The sequence below is a fragment of the Phacochoerus africanus genome, chromosome 15 (genome assembly GCF_016906955.1).
Source record: "Phacochoerus africanus isolate WHEZ1 chromosome 15, ROS_Pafr_v1, whole genome shotgun sequence".
Taxonomy (NCBI): Eukaryota; Metazoa; Chordata; class Mammalia; order Artiodactyla; family Suidae; genus Phacochoerus; species Phacochoerus africanus.
The window spans coordinates 127,839,627-127,857,728 of NC_062558.1; the positions used below are offsets into that span (position 1 = coordinate 127,839,627).

General features: G+C 44.6%; 1 long non-coding RNA gene across 1 annotated transcript in view; it reads left to right on the top strand.

Annotated features, from left to right (window-relative positions):
- The first annotated feature begins 451 nt into the window (after positions 1-451).
- LOC125116614 (uncharacterized) overlaps positions 452-18,102 on the top strand; it is a 96,068-nt gene continuing 78,417 nt past the window's right edge. The window contains exons 1-2 of the long non-coding RNA XR_007132389.1: positions 452-728; positions 1,433-1,579. This is a non-coding gene — a long non-coding RNA (uncharacterized LOC125116614). The remainder of the gene's footprint in view (positions 729-1,432; positions 1,580-18,102) is intronic.

Consider the following 18,102-nt stretch of genomic DNA (forward strand, 5'->3'; position numbering starts at 1 on the left):
TCTCTCCTCTCTCTGGCATAACCACATCATAATGCAGAGGAGGACAAAGCAGACAAAGAGCTGTCCATTAGACCCTTTTCCTGTTCTAAACATGAAGTTAATCCACTGGAACAAAAATATTATTGATTTGTATCTATGATAGCCTTCTGAAACAACAACATGTACTACTCTTGGCAAAGTATTTGGCTTGTTTGGACTCTGATCTTAATTTTTTAAAATTCCTGTTTATTATTTTTGCATGCTGCCTTTGAAAGGCTCCTTTAGGCCAAGTGGCACAGGAGACATCTGGGGGGTGGAAGGACTTTGCCTTTACCTATAATGCCTTTGATCAGGGAAGCAAAGCCTCAAACCAAACAGAAATCCAAGCAGGGCAAGGGTGTGGCAGAACAGGAGAAACAGGTTCTGGGGAGAACCCTCTTCCTCAACATTCCTTCAACAGTCAAGGAGAATTTGCTGAGTGCATGCTACATACAGAGCACTGAGCAAGAGCTAGGATTAAAGAGGGGAGTAAGCTGGACACCGTGCTTCCTACGTGGAGCATGTGACCATGGGAAGGGCAGGCAGAGATAAATGAAAATGACCCAGATGAATGCATAATTGCTAGCTATAACAAAGTGTATGGAGAAGAGGTGCCTGGCACAGTGAGAGTGAATAATTAGCAGTTAGCTCGAGGCGGTCAAGGAAGGCTTGCTTCTCTGTGGAAGGCACATTTCCCTGCGATCTGAAGGGTGAGTAGGTGTTTAACGAGATGAAGATGATAGAGGCGGGAGACTGGGGAGGCTGCAGGCAAAGGGAACACTGCATGCAGATATTCATTATGCCATCCAGGCAGAAACCCATAAAATGTAAATTAGACACACACACACACACAAAGGCAGACTCACTGCCTTATGAAGAAATGAGATGTCAGGCAGTTATACTTGACTTTTTTGCACACCTGCAGGTACCAGAGGCCACAGGACGCTCCCCCCAGGTCTCTGACCCCATGTAGCTCTCCCTAGAGCCTTGAAAGAGAGTCTGGGCACCCTGGGACTGGTTGAGTGCCCTTGGGGCTCCCTCAGGTCAGCTTCCTCTAGAGAGCATCAAGAGCTCTCATCTAAAGGCGCCCAGTAAGACAGAAAACAGATTTTGTCAGAAAGCAAATTCATGCTGAAAGGAAGAGCTGTTCTGTTTTATTTTTGTCTCTAAAGGGAGACGTTGGGAGTCTTAGGGTTGAGGCGACACCCACCTGAGATTATGCCATCTGAGCGGTGCCCATCTGAGGTCTGCCCGTCCTCCTAGAGCGCCACCTGGAGGACAAAGGTTTTCTTCCCCGGAGGAGAAATCAATGCAGGGCAAAGAAGAGGACATTAGTGGGGGCACTTGGCTTCTCCCCAGGACATTAACCTTCACTGGCCATCCCTGATATTCCACTCCTTGCTGTGTGTCCCAGGAGCCCGGGTGACACCTCTCACATGGCCTGCTTTATAGTGCTTTGACTGCCTGTCTCCTGGACCAGCCACCTGGCTCTTTGAGGGACTGTGTCTTCTTCGGTTCTTGTTCTGCGCCTAGCACCTGGCACTGACATGATAAGCATTCGGTAAGTCTTTTTAAAGGAATGAATACATGGACCTTCTTAATTTTCACTCAGCTTTTAGTCACAAACATTTGGAGGCTGCATCACGTTGCTTAGAAGTAGATGAGTAGGGACTAAGTGAAGGGTATTGTTCACGCTGCCTTGCACATAGTAGGTGTGCAATTGTGACTTATCGAATGCGTGGTTATCAGTGTCTCCATGTCAATGTTCTGGCACATATATGGAGCACAATTTGTTTCTTAATGGCATTGATTCTGTGACAAAGCAGAACTCCGAAGTAGAAGTCACACATTCTTAAATTCGTTTTCAGTGAGGCGGAATCTTCCAATTACCATTCTCTATACATAAGAGTATATACTTCTGCCTTTCAATTTAAGATAGGACACATTTTTTTTTTGGTTATATTCCTGACCCTTGTAGGTCAGGACAACTGGTTCCCCTAATGTGTGTGCGTGAGTGTGTACGTGTGTGTGTGTGTGTGTGTTCAGGAAACAAAGGCTGAAAGTCCTTCAGCAAAGGCAGCCGAGGTTCCTGGATCTCCTTCTTGCATAATGAGTCCTGCCAGTTAGGGCTGCTCGAGGGTGGGAGGGGGTGGCAGCTTGCCAGTTTGGTCTGTGGCACTTGGATAAACAGACATCAATATTTATCAGAGCTGTTCTGATGTGCTTCTGCGGCTGCCAGAACAAGGAGCTCTCCTTGTGCTTGTGTATAGTTTTCCCTGTATGAGATAAAAGTTTGGGGCCATTAAGGAAAAAAAAATGTTTGTACTCTGCTCCCCAGTTACCTAGGCTAATTTACCGCACTAGGAGGCCCTGTAGTTCATTAATAATATACAAATACAAACCAAGGGAAGAAATTGCCATGTTAATTGACTTTTGCGATGCTAATCTAAGACTCCTTGGCTTTAAACATTACTCAACAACTGCACTCATACCACACACTTTGGAGAAAGCAGAAAGCTACCCAGAGCAAATGCTTGAAATCATGGCCTCTGGGCTTTATAAACAGACACTCAACTCCATTGGCTCTCTTTGGGAGTCTGGAGGTGGAAAACACAAGGAAAAGAGGCAAAGAGATGAGGAGAGACTCCACCATCCTAGAATACAGCCCAGACAGGTTGCAAGTGAAGGCCAGGATACTCTGGGCAATGCTGGGCTGTGCTGGGCTACTTAGGGTGTTGCCAGACTCTACACCAGACCAGATGGCTGCAAAGCTTGATTAGAAACAGTATTATTAGGCTCAGCTGACTGGTCCAATTAGGAGCAAAGTTCATCAGTGTCTTAAGCAACCAATCTCCCCCATTAATTTCCTAGGCTAAGCTTCTGTCTCTTATCCTCTCTGATCATTGCTTATGGAGAAGACACAGAGCTTTTGTTAGTTCATGAATGAGGTACTGGGAGGTAGGAGAGCTGAATGATGACGTTTCCCAGGCCAGCCTTGATAGTCAAATGGATCTGGATTTGAATCCTATCCATTCTCCCACCAATCGCCCATCCCTACAAGTCTGGGAGCTAGAGAGTTTCAAGTTCATGAAGGTGACCTGAGGGATGAGCAACTTTCTCATCCCCTTTGAGTCTACTGGGGCCACCTGGATGACAAATCTGGTCCCTCCTTCTAGAAGCCACTCACCCACAGCATGAAGAGCCATGTAGATTTTACTGCAGATTTCACAGGGTAGACAAAGGGGTGCCTTTAAATCGCACATCCCACAGCATACAGCCTTATCCCCCTGCTTGATTTCTCTATTCTCCCCAAGGTCCTCCTTGATTGCTTAAACTCTGGAATATTTTCCCTCTGACCTGGGCCTTTGGAGTCTCATAATTCCTCTAGTTCTTGCCTCTTTTGATTAGAAGAATAAAAGAAAGAAAATCAGAACTGGTGTGTGAAGCCTGAGATTCATTTTTCTATTCTGTAAAATGGGGATAATGATTCTTACCTCATAAGGTAGGAGGGAGAGTTAAGTAACTGTGAATGCTAAGACAATGTTGTTCTAACATGACCTATGAAATTGATTTAATGGGTTGCCATCAGCATTAAAAAACTGAATAAGGTGACACTGTAAAAATCCTAGAAACATAGACAAAACATTCTCTGACATAAATTGTATCGATGTCTTCTTAGGTCAGTTTCTCGAGTCAGTAGAAATAAAAGCAAAGATAAACAAATGGGAAATTTGTAAGCTTTTGCACAGCAAAGGAAGCCATAAACAAAATAAAAAGATGATCTATGGAATGGGAGAAAATATTTGCAAATGATACAACTGATAAGAGCTTAATTTCCAACATATGCAAACAGCTCATATAGCTTGATAACAGAAAAACAAACAACCCATTTAAAAAATGGGCAGAAGATCTAAATAAACATTTCTCCAAAGAAGACATACAGATGGTCAATAGGCACATGAAAAGAAGCTCAACATTGCTAATTATTAGAGAAAAGCAAATCAAAACCACAATGAGGTACCCTGTCATAACAGCCAGAATGGTTATCATTAAAAAGTCTATAAATAACACATACTGAAGAAGGTGTGGAGAAAAGGGAATCCTTCTACACTGTTGGTGGGAATGTAAACTGGTGCAGCCACTATGGAAAATAGTATGGAGCTTCCCCTAAAAAACTAAAAAAAAAAAAAAAGAGTTTCCAAATGATCCAGTAATCCCACTCCTGAGCATATATCCACACAAAACTATAATTTGAAAAGATACATGCACTCCTATTTCATAGCAGCACTGTTTACTATAACCATGACATGGAAGCAATCTAAATGTCCACCAACAAATGAATGGATAAAGAAGATGTGGTATATATACACAATGGAATACTACTCAGCTATAATAAAGAATGAAATAATGCCATTGGCAGTAACTTTGCAGTAGAGGGACAAGAGATTATTATACTAAGTGAAGTAAATCAGAAAGACAAATACCATATGATATCACTTATATAGAGAGTCTAAAATATGACACAAATGAACTTACTTATGAAACAGTAACAGGCTCACAGACATAGAGAACAAACTTATGGTACCAAACGGGAAAGGGGTGGGAGAAAGATAAATTAGGAGCTGGGAATTAGCAGAAAAAAACTGCTATATGTAAAATAGATAAATAACAAGATCCCATATGTAGCACATATTCAATATATTGTAATAAACCATAATGGAAGCCATAATGGAAAAGAATACAAAAAAGTACATATACATATATATGTATGTATATGTATATAGATAGCTGAATATATTGCTGCACACCAGAAACTAACACAACATTGAAAATCAAGTATACTTCAATTAAAAAATAAAGTCACATAAAACAGATTAGAAAATTTCATGGGCGTTTCCTTTGTGGCTCAGTTGGTTAAGAATCCAACTGGTATCCATGAGGATTTGGGTTCCATTCCCTTGCCTCGCTTAGTGCGCTAAGGATCCAGCATTGCTGCAAGCTGTGCTATAGGCCAGCAGCTGCAGCTCTGATTTAACCCCTAGCCTTGGAATTTCATATGTCACAGGTGCAGCCCTAAAAAGACAAAAAGAAAGAAAAGAAAGAAAGAAGGAAGGAAAGAAAGAAAAAATTTCAGAGGGCATCACTTTTGGTAGAGTTAAGATTTTATTTTGTGCATCTTTAGTTTTATATATTCGTGTGCATGTGTGTGACCACGGACAGACCATAAATGGGTTTGTTTTTTTTTTACTGCAGGTTATGATAAATAATGTTCAAAATATTTGTAACTAAATTTTTCCTTCAGCTGTAATCTCTGAGACCTAGGAAGGCACCAAACCCTAATGTTGAAAAGATCAGAGACCCTGGATCTGATAGGGATAGAGTAGGATGGTTTCACAGGTAGTTGTAGAAGTCCCAGTAGGTGACCAGAGATAGAGGGAAACCCAGGGAACTTTGAGAGACCCCTGGAAGTCAATCACTCAGGAAGGGCATCAGGATGTCATGGAACGAAGCAGCCTTGCTCAACTATAAAACCATAAATAAAAGCATGAGACACGTCTCAAGTCATTAAGTGAAAGATAAAATGAGGCCTGCATTCAAGTGCAGCAAGATAATGGTCCCTGGGATCAAGGACAGGAGTTTTAGGGAAAGATGACATTCCAAAGTAGGAGACACTCTTTATACAGAAACCTCAAATGACTCAACATATTTTAGCATATGTTACCACCGTTCTGCTGCTTTGAATAAACACCATGACCTCATAGGGTCAAATACCCTCTTACCCGATAAAAGGAAGCTGGTGATGTAAGCCTGATGTCTATTTGAAGAATGAGGAAGAACGTGGTCTTTTCCCCCCTCCCCACTTTCCTTGGATTCTAAAACTGCAGCCCATCTAACCCTCATGGCAGAGCCTCCTCACCTGCCTGCTTGCATCTCTCATAGGTGTCCTAACTTAATAAATCTATTTCTTGGCTATCACTTTTTCTTTCACTGAATTCCTTCTATGCTGGGACACAAAGAACCTGAGCCTCAGTAAGTCCAGACACCAGGTGAGGGATTCTAAAAAAAAAACCCACAAAAACAAAAAACTCGTGGGTTCAAGTCCCAATCTGGGTTTTGGCTGGGTTTGAGTCAGAGATGTTATCAGTTTCAGATTCAGCCCCCAGCCAGGAGGCTATGACATCACATCAAAGGCACAATCTAGCAGCCCCGGGAACTGAATTCCGTTCAGATATTTTTGTTAGGCTCACACTGCATTTTTTTTTTTTATTGTGAAATAATGACTATCATTTGAAAATCAGGAGGTTGAACATAAGAATCTAGACTTTTCAGCTTCTGGAAAACTCGGAAGATTTAGCCACAGCAGGCATCTTTCCTTCAGTCTCTGTCTTGCCTGCATCCTCATTTGTCTCCTGTGTGGGCTCCCGAAGCACACGATGCCTTGACTCTTGGTGGACTTCATGGGCCAGCTGTGCTCCTTCCTTGACCTGGAGCCATTCTCCAGCTAAGTCCCGATGTTTGTTTTAAAGAACCCCAAGGCTGGATTGTTCCCGAGGGTTCCTTTGGTTCAAATCCTCATTTGTGGGCAGAGGAAAGAGGCCCAGGGAGGAGGAGGTGATCACCCAAGGTCACATGGATCACGAGTGATGCGGATGGGAGAGGACCCAGGTCTCCCCCTCCTGGGTCAGTGTCCTCATAAAAACTGAGACTTTCTTAAAAGACGTGCTTGACTCACTTCAAAGGTCATCAGCCCTCGCTTTTCCCCCCGTCTCTGCCAAGGCAAATATTTACTCTGCAAAAGTGAAATTAGATCCCGAGTAGTTCCTGCTTGTTTTACAAGGTATTTACACGTCTCCGCCTTTGCCCTCCCTGACTTCTCCTTCCTTGTGGCCTTGCTGTGGCTGTAGCTGCTTCTGTAGAAGGAAGACCCCTGGCAAAGGGACTCACCAGAGTGGGCGTTTGGAAAGGACACGTATCCTCAACTTTGTCTGGCTATTTGTTTCACCTTATTTTAGTCGAAGGGCAGAGAAGAACAGCTTCGGGTGCATTTTGTGTCCAGTGTGGTCGCAGGCAAGGGCAGCATCCAACAGGCTGCTATAGATGCAATTCTTTGATCACTTGACAAGAAAGTGCAGACTGGCCCTGACAGGGCCATTCTCAGAGGCGGAAGCCTCCCTCTGCCAGGCACAGGGCCAGGACCCTGGACCCTGATGGATATTTTGGTTGTTTTTAATTTTTTAAAATTCGTTTTGCATCATAAGCATAGCCAAACACACACACAAGTAGAAACACCGTATAATGAACCTCCATACACCTACCACTCAGATTCAACATTGATCAAGATCTTGCCATGTATACTTCCTAAGCCCCCTTTAAGAATTTTCTTTGACATAGAATTTATATACCATACAATGCACGGATATTAAGTGTACAGGTATGAGTTTTTAAATTTTGAACTTTTATTATTTTGAAATTATTTGCATACTTACAGAAAGTTACAAAAATAACAGAGAATTCCTATATACTCCTATATAAAATTTTACTACATTTGCTTTATCAGACTTTACAAACACATTATTATTATTATTATTATTGTTATCTTTCATAACCACTGCAGGTTGATGAGTTTTGCTGAATATTTATGTCCATGTAATTATCACTCAGATCAGGTTAGAGAACATTCCCAGCACTCCAGAAAGCAGCTGCCTGATGCTCTTTTCTACATCTCATTTTTCATGTCTTTTCACTCATTTCATTCAATTCTCATTCTTATTTGTATCATCGTAGATTCGTTTTGCTTGTTCTTGAACTTGATGTATATGGGATCACCCCTCACTATGTTTATGCTCAATTATTTTAAACCCCTGACTGCATGATGTTTCATTTCTACCTGCTTTGTTTCTCTCTCTAAAAGTTATGGGTATCTTCTAACACAGTCACAATGCCAGTGGGATTATGTAAACAGTCTTCAGAAGGAGCTACAGCTATTATCTCCATTTTACAAGTGAGTGCACAGCCCCACGGAGGCGGAAAAACTTGCCCACGGTCACCCAGGAGGTAGCTGGTGGAGTAGGCAGTCTCCCATTAGAGCCTGTGCTTAAAGCTCCCTGGTCTCTGCGGTGGCCCAGCAGGGATCCTTGCAGAGAGGTGTTTGCCACCTCTGGGGCAGAGGAAAGAACAGCATCTCTCAGACCATTTTTTGAGGTCTCTCTCAATTGGATCCTGGCAGCACGTAGCACAGGACAGTCCAGAAGTGCACTCAGAGTGACCCTTGCATACCCCCACCCACATACACACTTGCACCAGCATGTTTGAGAAGGCTGCCTGCCTTCTCTGGCTGCCTCTCTTTAAAGACACAAGAAAGAAAAGCCTCAGTCCCCACCCCCCTGGTGTCTGAACACACTGAGAAGGCAGATGAGTTTGAAGGCTGCTGAGAGCCTCCATTCACTAGGCTCTAGACGTAAAAAGGTGCTGAGACAAGTTAAATGGTCCAAATGCAGAGAAAAACACATGCCTTTAATATTTTAGATCAAATTTGCAAATGAGTTCTAATAATATACAAAGTCATCTTTATTTTAAAAAAGAAAGAAAAGAAAGGAATACCCAGAGCAATCTGCTCTTCCAGGAGACAATTAGGTGGAAAGTAATCTAAAAGGGTACTTTTCTCCTTTGGAAGCTCCGCACGGAACTCACCAGGAGCAGATAGCTTGTTGGAAGCCTGAATCAACTGCTATTAATCACAATTTTATTCAACCTCATAAACTATAGGGCCCATGAAGCAACTAGATAAGTCAAGACTTAAATGTATTCACAAATCAAACGTTATACTTTTCCCAAAAGAAACATTTGTTTGGTTAAAAACAAACAACAACCTATTGCTTATTTCTAAAACAGAGCTGTAGGCAGCTGTTTATTTTTTTGTCTTTTTTTAGGGCTGCACCATGGCATATGGAAGTTCCCGGGCTAGGGGTCAGATTGGAGCTGCAGCTGCCGTCCTACGCCACAGCCACCGCAACACAGGATCTGTGACCTACACAACAGCTCATCATGGCAGCTCAAGGCAACTCTGGATTCTTAGGCCACTGAGTGAGGCCAGGGATTGAACCTGCATCCTCATGGATACTAACTAGTCAGGCTCATTATCGCTGAGCCACGATGGGAACTCCTGGATGCACCTGTTTAAATGGAAATAGATTTGCAGCAAAAAGATATTTCTCAATTACTTAGAAATAGCATTCTCCCCCTTCCCATCATCTTGTCTGTTCTCCCCATGACGGGCCTCTTGAACTTTACAAAGTTTTCAAGCTATGTGTCCTTTCCGCAGAAATCAAAAGAATGGCCTCATGGACAAGTGGGAGGTGGGAGGAGGGTGGGGGCAACGGGGGGCTGAGTGGGGATGGCGTAGGCTTCTCTCTCTCTCCCTCCCTCTTTCCTTCCCTCCTAATAAGCTGTCTGGCTCCTCTGCAACCTGCTTTATGTACTGAACTTCTGTATAAGATTTCCTTTGGAGAACCACCAGCCTCATCAATCTTCTCTTTCTCTCGCATGTGAGATGCTGAGAAAGTCAACACGAGGGTGTGTTATTCCCTAGGTTGTCAACATCCTGCAGGCCCAAGAAATGGCCTTGAGTCCTGCAGCTGTAGACTCTAGTCTGATGCCCATGGACTTGACACCATGGTGCTTCTCCATCTTCAGTGATTTTTTGGTATCCAAAGAAGGAAAGTGTGACTTTAAGATGGGAACCAGCAATACAGAGAGGCTTGAGAAGACTTTTGAGTTCTTTACCTCCTCATCCTTTTTCTTTGTCCTTATTATTGTTCTAAAGACACATGCTCATAGGAAACTTAGTAAAACACAGCAAAGTCAGAAGGCCAGAAAAAACAAAACAAAACAAAACTTCATCTTCCTTTGGCTAGATACAAGGAGGTATATTTTCACCTTAATTTTTTTTTTTTTCAGCTGTGCCTGGAACATGCAGAAGTTCCTGGGCCAGGGATGGAACCTTTGACATAGCAGTGACAATGCTGGCTCCTCAACCTGCTAGGCCACCAGGGAATTCCCCATCTTAAAATTTGTAAAACGCATTTTAACATAGCTTAGATCATAGAGTATGCACAACTTTGTACTCTGCTTTTTGCACAGGCGTTTTTCAACATAAGCATTTTTACTGACTGTATAATGTTCTATTGTAAGATTGGACCGAGATTTCCATACAGGTAGAGATTTGCAGGAGGGTTTTCTTTTCTATGACTATTGCTTAAAACATTTCCTTACCTTGTCCTGAGGAGGGAATACGCTCCCCTCTCTCTCCAGCATGAATCAAGAGGGCTGCACTCTGCCTGCAGCCCGTGCTCACCATAATGAAGTCAGCCACAAAGCCCAACTAAGAATAGACTTCTTATAAATTCCGACACAGAGACTATTCACGTGGAGCATGACAAGTGCAAGGGACCCAGAAAAGTGCTTTCGGGTTCTCTCTAGTTAGTGGTTCTGGAGCACCTCTGCTTCTTGGCAATAAATCACCTCCCTGGAGCAGTTTCAGGACAGCTCGCTGCCCTCTCATCTTGAGTCATATGAATGTTTCAGGCTTGGAAAAGCTTTTCCTAAATCTTTATCATTTCCTCCAAAGTTCCCAGAGAAATGCCCTCTTCTCTTCCGGTGCCATCAGAAGCCACACTCTAATATGTAGCACAATAGAATGTAATGCCCCAAAAGGAATCACTAAAATTTTTGCTAGATGTCTCTGCACTAGGCATCATGCCAAGGAATTATGCATATGAAATTTCATTTAATCTTCATGGCACCTTATGAGGCAGGAATTGTTCTCTCCACTTTGCAAACAAGGAAAGTGACACTCAGAGACAGAGCCTGAATTACATGCTTAAGGCTCCCAGGTAGGAAGGGCCAAACTGGGACTAGGACCCATCTCCTTGCTTTAACCCGCTCCCCGCCCCTATCCTGTGCCACAGCATCTTGGCTGTGATCAGCTGCATGACCTCTTCACTGTGGCTGGTCAAGGACCTCTTCCTCTGCCCTCACCATAAGTCTATCTTCATTAACTTCAGGAAGGACTTCCATCCGCCTGCCCCCAGCTGGAGGAGCCAGCAATACCTTCTCCTAGACCTTCTCCCCAAAGGCAGAGGCGTACCCTTGGCCCCCCAAAAGAACCAGAGCTCCCCAGAGCTTGATGGTGCTCAGAGAAATGGAGCAGGAAGAGCTCTCTGGAGATGGGGCCTTTTTATTTTATTTCACTTCACAAATACAATGGGGAAAAAAGTTCTGCTAAGAGGATTGCCGACTCAGCAGGCTGACGCAAGCAATTCCAAGTAACTATAAAGCATCCTGGCACACCTTGAGACAGATGACATGTCAGGAACAATGACTGGCAGCCAGAAATTAATCAGGAGAGTTGCCTCTTACTAGAAGGAGGGTCTAGGGACAAGGGCACAGCCACAATGATCCACGCCTGTTAGTTTTGTGCCTGTTTCTCTTGTGGCCCCTGTGGCTTCCAGGAGTGGAGGGAGCAGCCAAGTGGTTCTCTGGGCTGCCTGAGCATTTGCAACTCTGACCAAACTGCCTCTCTTCTACCCAGGGCATCTCACTGCCCATGAAGGAGGGGCTTCCCTGGTCCAGGCAAGATAAGCCTCCTGTGGTCCTGAGCCCCACTGCCCTCCAAGCCTTGCTGGGAAGGCACAGTGTCTTCTGGGTCCAAATGGCCCTCCTTTCTAACACGGGCCTGACACCAGGAGCTCTAACGTGGGGCTGACGGACCATGGCCAGCCTCCAAACTGCTGTCTGCCATCTCCCAGGCTCGGCTGATCGTGGATGGATCTTTTGCATGTTGCCCTTCCTGTCTTTGTATCTCTCACCTTCTCCAGGCAGCTGACTGTGGTAAGCGAGCTGGCAAGGGAGCAGGCTGGTGTCCCCGAGGGTGGAAGGGCAATACGGGCTGGGCTCTGCTTTGGGCGTGTATGGCTCACAAGCTCCCTCCTTTTTCTGGTCACGGTTTCCCCACCTGTGCTGGCTTAGTTCTTAGAAAGCACATAGTCTAAATGTGTCAGATGACATTCAGAGTCTTCATGAGCTTACCCTTGATCTCAACCCTATGCCCTGGTCAAGAATTTTCTAGAATGCTGCATGCTCACATACCCTTCTTTTGCTCTCTTTCTATGCCTTTACTTGGCTACTTGCTACTCCCTGAGTTACTAGCTCCAGCATCACCTCCTCTACATCTTGTCCTCTAAGTGGCAGGTAAATGTCACCCACTTACTGCTACCTTCTTCTACACCCAGCTCAGTGCTGTGGACCAAAGAAATACACCCGACAGAGGTGTCTCAGGCATGACATTGTAATATACAGGCACATTTTAGGTGGAAGAAGCACTACAGAGGCACCAGCCTCTGTTTCAGTTTTCTTTTGAGATTCAGAAGGTTGAGAGCCACCATGAGAAACATTAAGTTTCTTGCATTTATTTTCATTTTATGATTCAGCTGTAACTGCTGGGAGCGCTAATCCCTGTTGGGGAAGCGCCGTCTACCTTCTTGGTTTTCACTGTCTCTTTCCCACAGAGCAAAGGGCAGAGCACCATTGCAGTGTCGGGGCCTTTTACATGTTTGACTCCTCCATCCTGGAAATCTGTGTCTTCAAGGAGGCTCTGGAGGGGGGGGACACACTCATCTGTCTAGGGAGTGATGGAAGGGCACATCCAAGTGGCTTTTTGCAAGGCAGTGAGGCCTCAGAGGCTCTGGGCTCCCGGGGATGGCAGTCTGGTGAATGAGGAGCTAGAAGACCTGGACTCTGCTGAGTGCTGCCTTTGTAGGCCGGTAGTCTCTTCCTGTTGGGTGCCATGAAACAGAGTTTCATCCTCTTCAGTCAAGTGTATTCTCCAGCACCCGTAGGTTCTCTGGGAACTGGGTTTTCTGATCCTAAGATGTACAGCAGAGGGATGCTCAGGTTTAGGAAAGATGTTGGAACGAAAGAGAAATTGCCATCCAGAAACCACAGATGGGGAGGAGTTGGCAACAGCCCATTTCTGCCTTTCCATTTAAGAATAAGGAAAGTAGAAGAAGGTTTGGTTTTGTTTTAATTCATGAAGAGTGTGAACCTCTTAGCACCATGAAAGTAACTGAAGAGGCAGCATGGCAGTCAAAGTGATCACACAGCAGATTGGAGCAGATACTGATGGGGAGGAGGCCCAGATCACAACAAATGCCTTTTCCTCGAAGGAGGCTCATAGGAATAGGACCAAGTCTGGACTATATAACCCCAGGCTCCTGCCACCGTGCAATTGATTAGTTCAGTGGAGGGTACCTGGCTCAAGCTCAGAGTTCCTTCCTGGGTATTTTAAAAATTGGAACCGTTTGGAGGTGGGAGCACTGGGATGTGAGATGGAAGATGTAAGTGAGCATGTTCTCAACCACATGGGAAAACCGGGTGGCAGGGAGTGAGAATCAGCTCAGTGGGCAGAGGAAAGGCAGTGTGGGAGTTCCTGGTTTCAGTTGTCCCTGTGGCCCAGCTGCAGACTCCTTCCCACAGTTAGATGAAATACCTCTTTTCTGTTACCTGCAACCCAAAGTGTCACAGAATCAAAACTGTATCAAGCATTTGACATGCTGGGAGCTTTTTGTCTTTAAAACCCCCACCTGGATCTTAAGAAACACCATAGCACCTGTATAAGATGATGTCATGAGAGAGTTCAGCAAATTGGAAATGGCTGTGTGGAAATTAATTTACGTTCTCAGAAAGAGCTTCCAGAACCAAACAAATAAAATGCAACTTCTAGTGTCCCCTAACTACTTCCGACCTTAAAGTCTCCTCATGGCTTCTTCTGATCCGCAGCTAACCTTGACATGTGTGTGCTAGGGTAGAAGGAACACTGGACTGGGAACCCCGATTCTGTCACTTGATGTCAAACCACTTAACCGCTCTGAATGTTTCCTCCTCTATAAAATGGGGATAATCATAATGCCTAACTCACGAGTTTACTGTAAGGCCCAAGTGGGAATGAAGTTCCCAATTCAAGTGCTATAACTCTCCTGTGAAACAAAAAACAGGCCACATGGTCTGATAACTCCTCAATCATTTGATTCAGTTAAGTACCATTTGATAAATGTTGCTGAGTGGCCCCCACAGGCCAGTTTTGGTTTTGAGAGCTGGTGATCCTGCAATGGGCAGAGCAAATGAGGGCGGCTTCTATGCAGATGATGTCCTTATGGGAACAGCAAAAAATAAACAAGTCAACCGAGAAATGAGCAGACAGGAAAATTTTGAATAGAGAAGTGCTATAAAGAAAACAAAATGGGGAGTTCCCATCGTGGCTCAGTGGTTAACGAATCCGACTGGGAACCATCAGGTTGCGGGTTTAATACCTGGCCTGGCTCAGTGGGTTAAGGATCCGGCATTGCTGTGTGCTGTGGTGTGGGTTGCAGATGTGGCTCAGATCCCACATTGCTGTGGCTCTGGCATAGGCCGGTGGCTACAGCTCCGATTAGAGCCCCTTTCCTGGGAACCTCCACAGGCTGCGGGAGTGGCCCTAGAAAAGGCAAAAAGACAAAAAAAAAAAAAGGAAAAGAAAACAAAATGGGACATAGAGTGAGTGAGTAAGCTCTTGAAGAGAGCAAGGTAGGCTATTTGATACTGGGCCAGTCCTAGATCTGGGGCACGTGGCTACCATGGTAATAAAACTGTCTTGTTAGGTTATACACCCAGCATCCTATCGCCAATGAAGGATGTAGGTAAATGGCTAAAGAATTCCCCATGCACATTGCTTAGCCAGTTTTGGACTCTGAAACCCCTAGAACTGATGTAAGACTCAACTTCAAAAAAAAAAAAAAAAAGTACATTAACTGAACAATGGCTTGAGTGAGGAAAAAATATCTACCCTGACCCCGAACTGACATTTCCTTTGCTTCCTTCCTTTGGCATCTCTTTGCTAGGGATGATATTTTGAAATTTTTCTAGTTGAAAGCTGATTTGGCATGGGTTTTTTTTTTTTTTTCTTGGACAATGGGGTCCCATTCAGTTTGGGGCCAACATTTTGAAGTTTCCAGCTGCTGACATCTTGAGAAAAGACTTTCACAATTGGGCTTTTAAATTCTTCTTCCATAATGATTCTAAGTGTTCAGAGAAAGATACTAAAAGCTTAGACATTGTGCCAGGCACATTATATCATTTAATCCTTATAGGAATGAACTTGGAGAGGTCTGGGGCCCCTAGGTCTCAATGCTAGTTACAAACCTATCACACCTACCTCTGAGTTCTGGGTTGGTCAGCCAATGATTTGGCTTCTGAGTTTTACCAGTGACTCTCTGTCTACAAATGACAGTAAGCATCACAGGCTAGGCTTTAAACAGAACCGTTTTATGGGAGCTCTTTCGCACCTATCATCAGTTGATCTATACAACAGCTCTGTGAGGTGTCATGGACATTTTTATTATTACTTGTCAATATCCCTTATTCTCTTTCTCAGCTTTTCTCCCCCTTTTTAAGGAATTGTGCCTTCCTCATGCCAACGAACTGGGTCTAGGGCCATAGCAATAGATCCTGCCCTGCACCAAAAGACCAACCAACCAACTAACCAAACAACCAACCAACTAACCAACCAACCTACCAAACTGGGCCAGTTGTGGAAGGTCACTTCTCTGGCTGCAGGAATTGGCCCAAGGATGTGTACGTGCGACTCAAACTGGCCTAATCAGAATTGTTCTTAGAATTTTTTATACTTTTATCTGGAGAAATGAACCTTTTTCTCTTAAGCAATAATTGTGCAATTGAGCCCAGAGCCAAGGGTAGCTGTGTTCCAGCCTTGTGAAAAAAGGTTTGTGGAATAAGGCCAAAGGCTGAGGAGCGATCGAGAATCCTGAAGTGCTGAAAGCCCTTGTTTTGACTCCCCTGTCCCTCCTCTTTTTTGTCTAAGTCAGTTTGGGTTAACTTTCTGGGACATATATTCAAAGAGCCCTCACTGAGGGGCCAGCAGCTGCCCCAGGAGCAGTGGTAGAGGTTGCATACATGTTGTTTTTAGAGGCCATATAAAGAAAATGACCCTGCAGATGATATGCAAAAAAAAGTGTCTGTCTCTGTATGAGGCAAATGACAGAAAATACCAATTTAAACTGGTTTAGTCAATAAAGTATTTAATAGTTAACTTAATTTAGAAGTCTAGAGAAATCCTGCTTTCAGGTGATGCTTGATCCAGGCTCTAATGATGTCCCTGAAGTCATTTCTTTACCTCTCTATTCTGCCTGCCTCGGGGTTTACGGGAATATCCCCAGAGCTATCAGGCTTCAGGCTTTCCCTAAAAGAGCAGCATGGCTCAGTTTCAGACCTTCAGAACAAGAGAGGATATTTTTTACTATTGATTTTACAGACATGCTGGGATTTGCTCTTCCTTGATGGCTCAAGCTGAATCAGGGGCCTATTCTTGTGTAAGCCACTGGCCCAGGAAGGTGGTTTAGTTGCAGGGAGGGTGGGAGGCAGTTCTGTCCAGATTCCATGGCAGAGAATGGAGGAGGGAGAATTCTTTAAAGGAAAGCCACTGTTGGGGAGAGAAGCAGGGAAATGATGTGATGGGCAGAACAGTATATGTCCACTGCAACACTTACTGCCCAGGCTGCTGTGTATCCAGGCGTAGGTTGGGATGGGCTGAGATGCTGGGGCAGCCCAGCTTGCATAGAGACAAGCTGCAGTGAAGGTTTTAAAAACAACTGCAGGGGAAACACTTTAAGGTGATCAGGCCAAAATTTCTGAGTCTTAAATTTTGGCCAGCTAAAGTCCCCTGACTGGTGATTAGGAAGACGGAAATTCAAAATATGGTTCATGTCCTTCACTCTGGAAATCTGACCTTTCCAAATGCTTGAACAGCTGTTCCTTTTGCAGTATGTATAATAGAGAATAATCAGAGGCACCCTCAAGGTCCACTGGTGGGGTTCCTCTCTGATGGGACACTCGGCTGCTCTTAAAACACGAGTTACAATCACACCTCTTCTCATGGAAAGACATCCAGGATATATATTCAAGTGGCAAAACAAATTATAGAACAGTATGCAGTCCAACCCCTGCCCTCAAATGCACAGAACCACTGAGAGGCTACCTTCCAAACTATGAACAGTGGTTCCCTTTGGAGAACTGGACTGGAACAGGGCACTTTCATTTTTTTACTTCATTTCTGTATTGTTTGTTGTCTTTGACAGTGAGCAGGTACAACTTTTTTTTTTTTTTTTGGTCTTTTTAGGGCTGCACCCAAGGCATACGGAAGTTCCAAGCCTAGGGGTTGAATCGGAGCTGCAGCCTCCAGCCTACACCACAGCCGTAGCAATGTGGGAGCCGAGCCTTGTCTGTGACCTACACCATAGCTCATAGCAACACTGGAGCCTTAACCCACTGAGCAGGGCCAGGGATCGAATCTGCATCCCCATGGATACTAGTCGGGTTCATAACCGCTGAGCCATGATGGGAACTCCAAGCATATATTACTTTTGTAATTAAAAAAAGATTTAAACGAAGAGTTAAAATCACTCTAAAATAAAATAAAAATAAGCCACGGTGGGGGCACGGTTGATTGGTGCTCACCATTCATTACACTCTCCTGGTGTCCCTTCCACAGTGCAGAAGCTAGAAACCGAAAAACTACATTCCCAGCTCCCCTTACAGTAGGATTCCGGGTGTGGCTTAGATTTAGCCAGTGAGACACACTTAGGTGAGATTTGGAAGGAGGATGTGAAGCAGAGGCTGCTCAGCTGTTGCTTGTGCTGACAAGCTCAGCCAGCTGAGGGGGCACCGGGCTCTTTGGAGGCAGTGTTACCCAAAGTCTGCAACTCTCATCCCTTGCTCTGGGGGGCAGTGTGCAGAGCACACTGGCTCTCTGGAGGAGGAGCTGAGGGTTAGAAGCTTCCGAGGTCAGTAGATGGCTTCTTGGTAACAGAAGAGTCAACTGTTCCCCTTGGAGTTCCCGTCGTGGTACAGTGGTTAATGAATCTGACTAGGAACCATGAGGTTGCAGGTTCAATCCCTGGCCTTGCTCAATGGGTTAAGGATCTGGCATTGCCGTGAGCTGTGGTGTAGGTCACAGACATGGCTCGGATCCCGCGT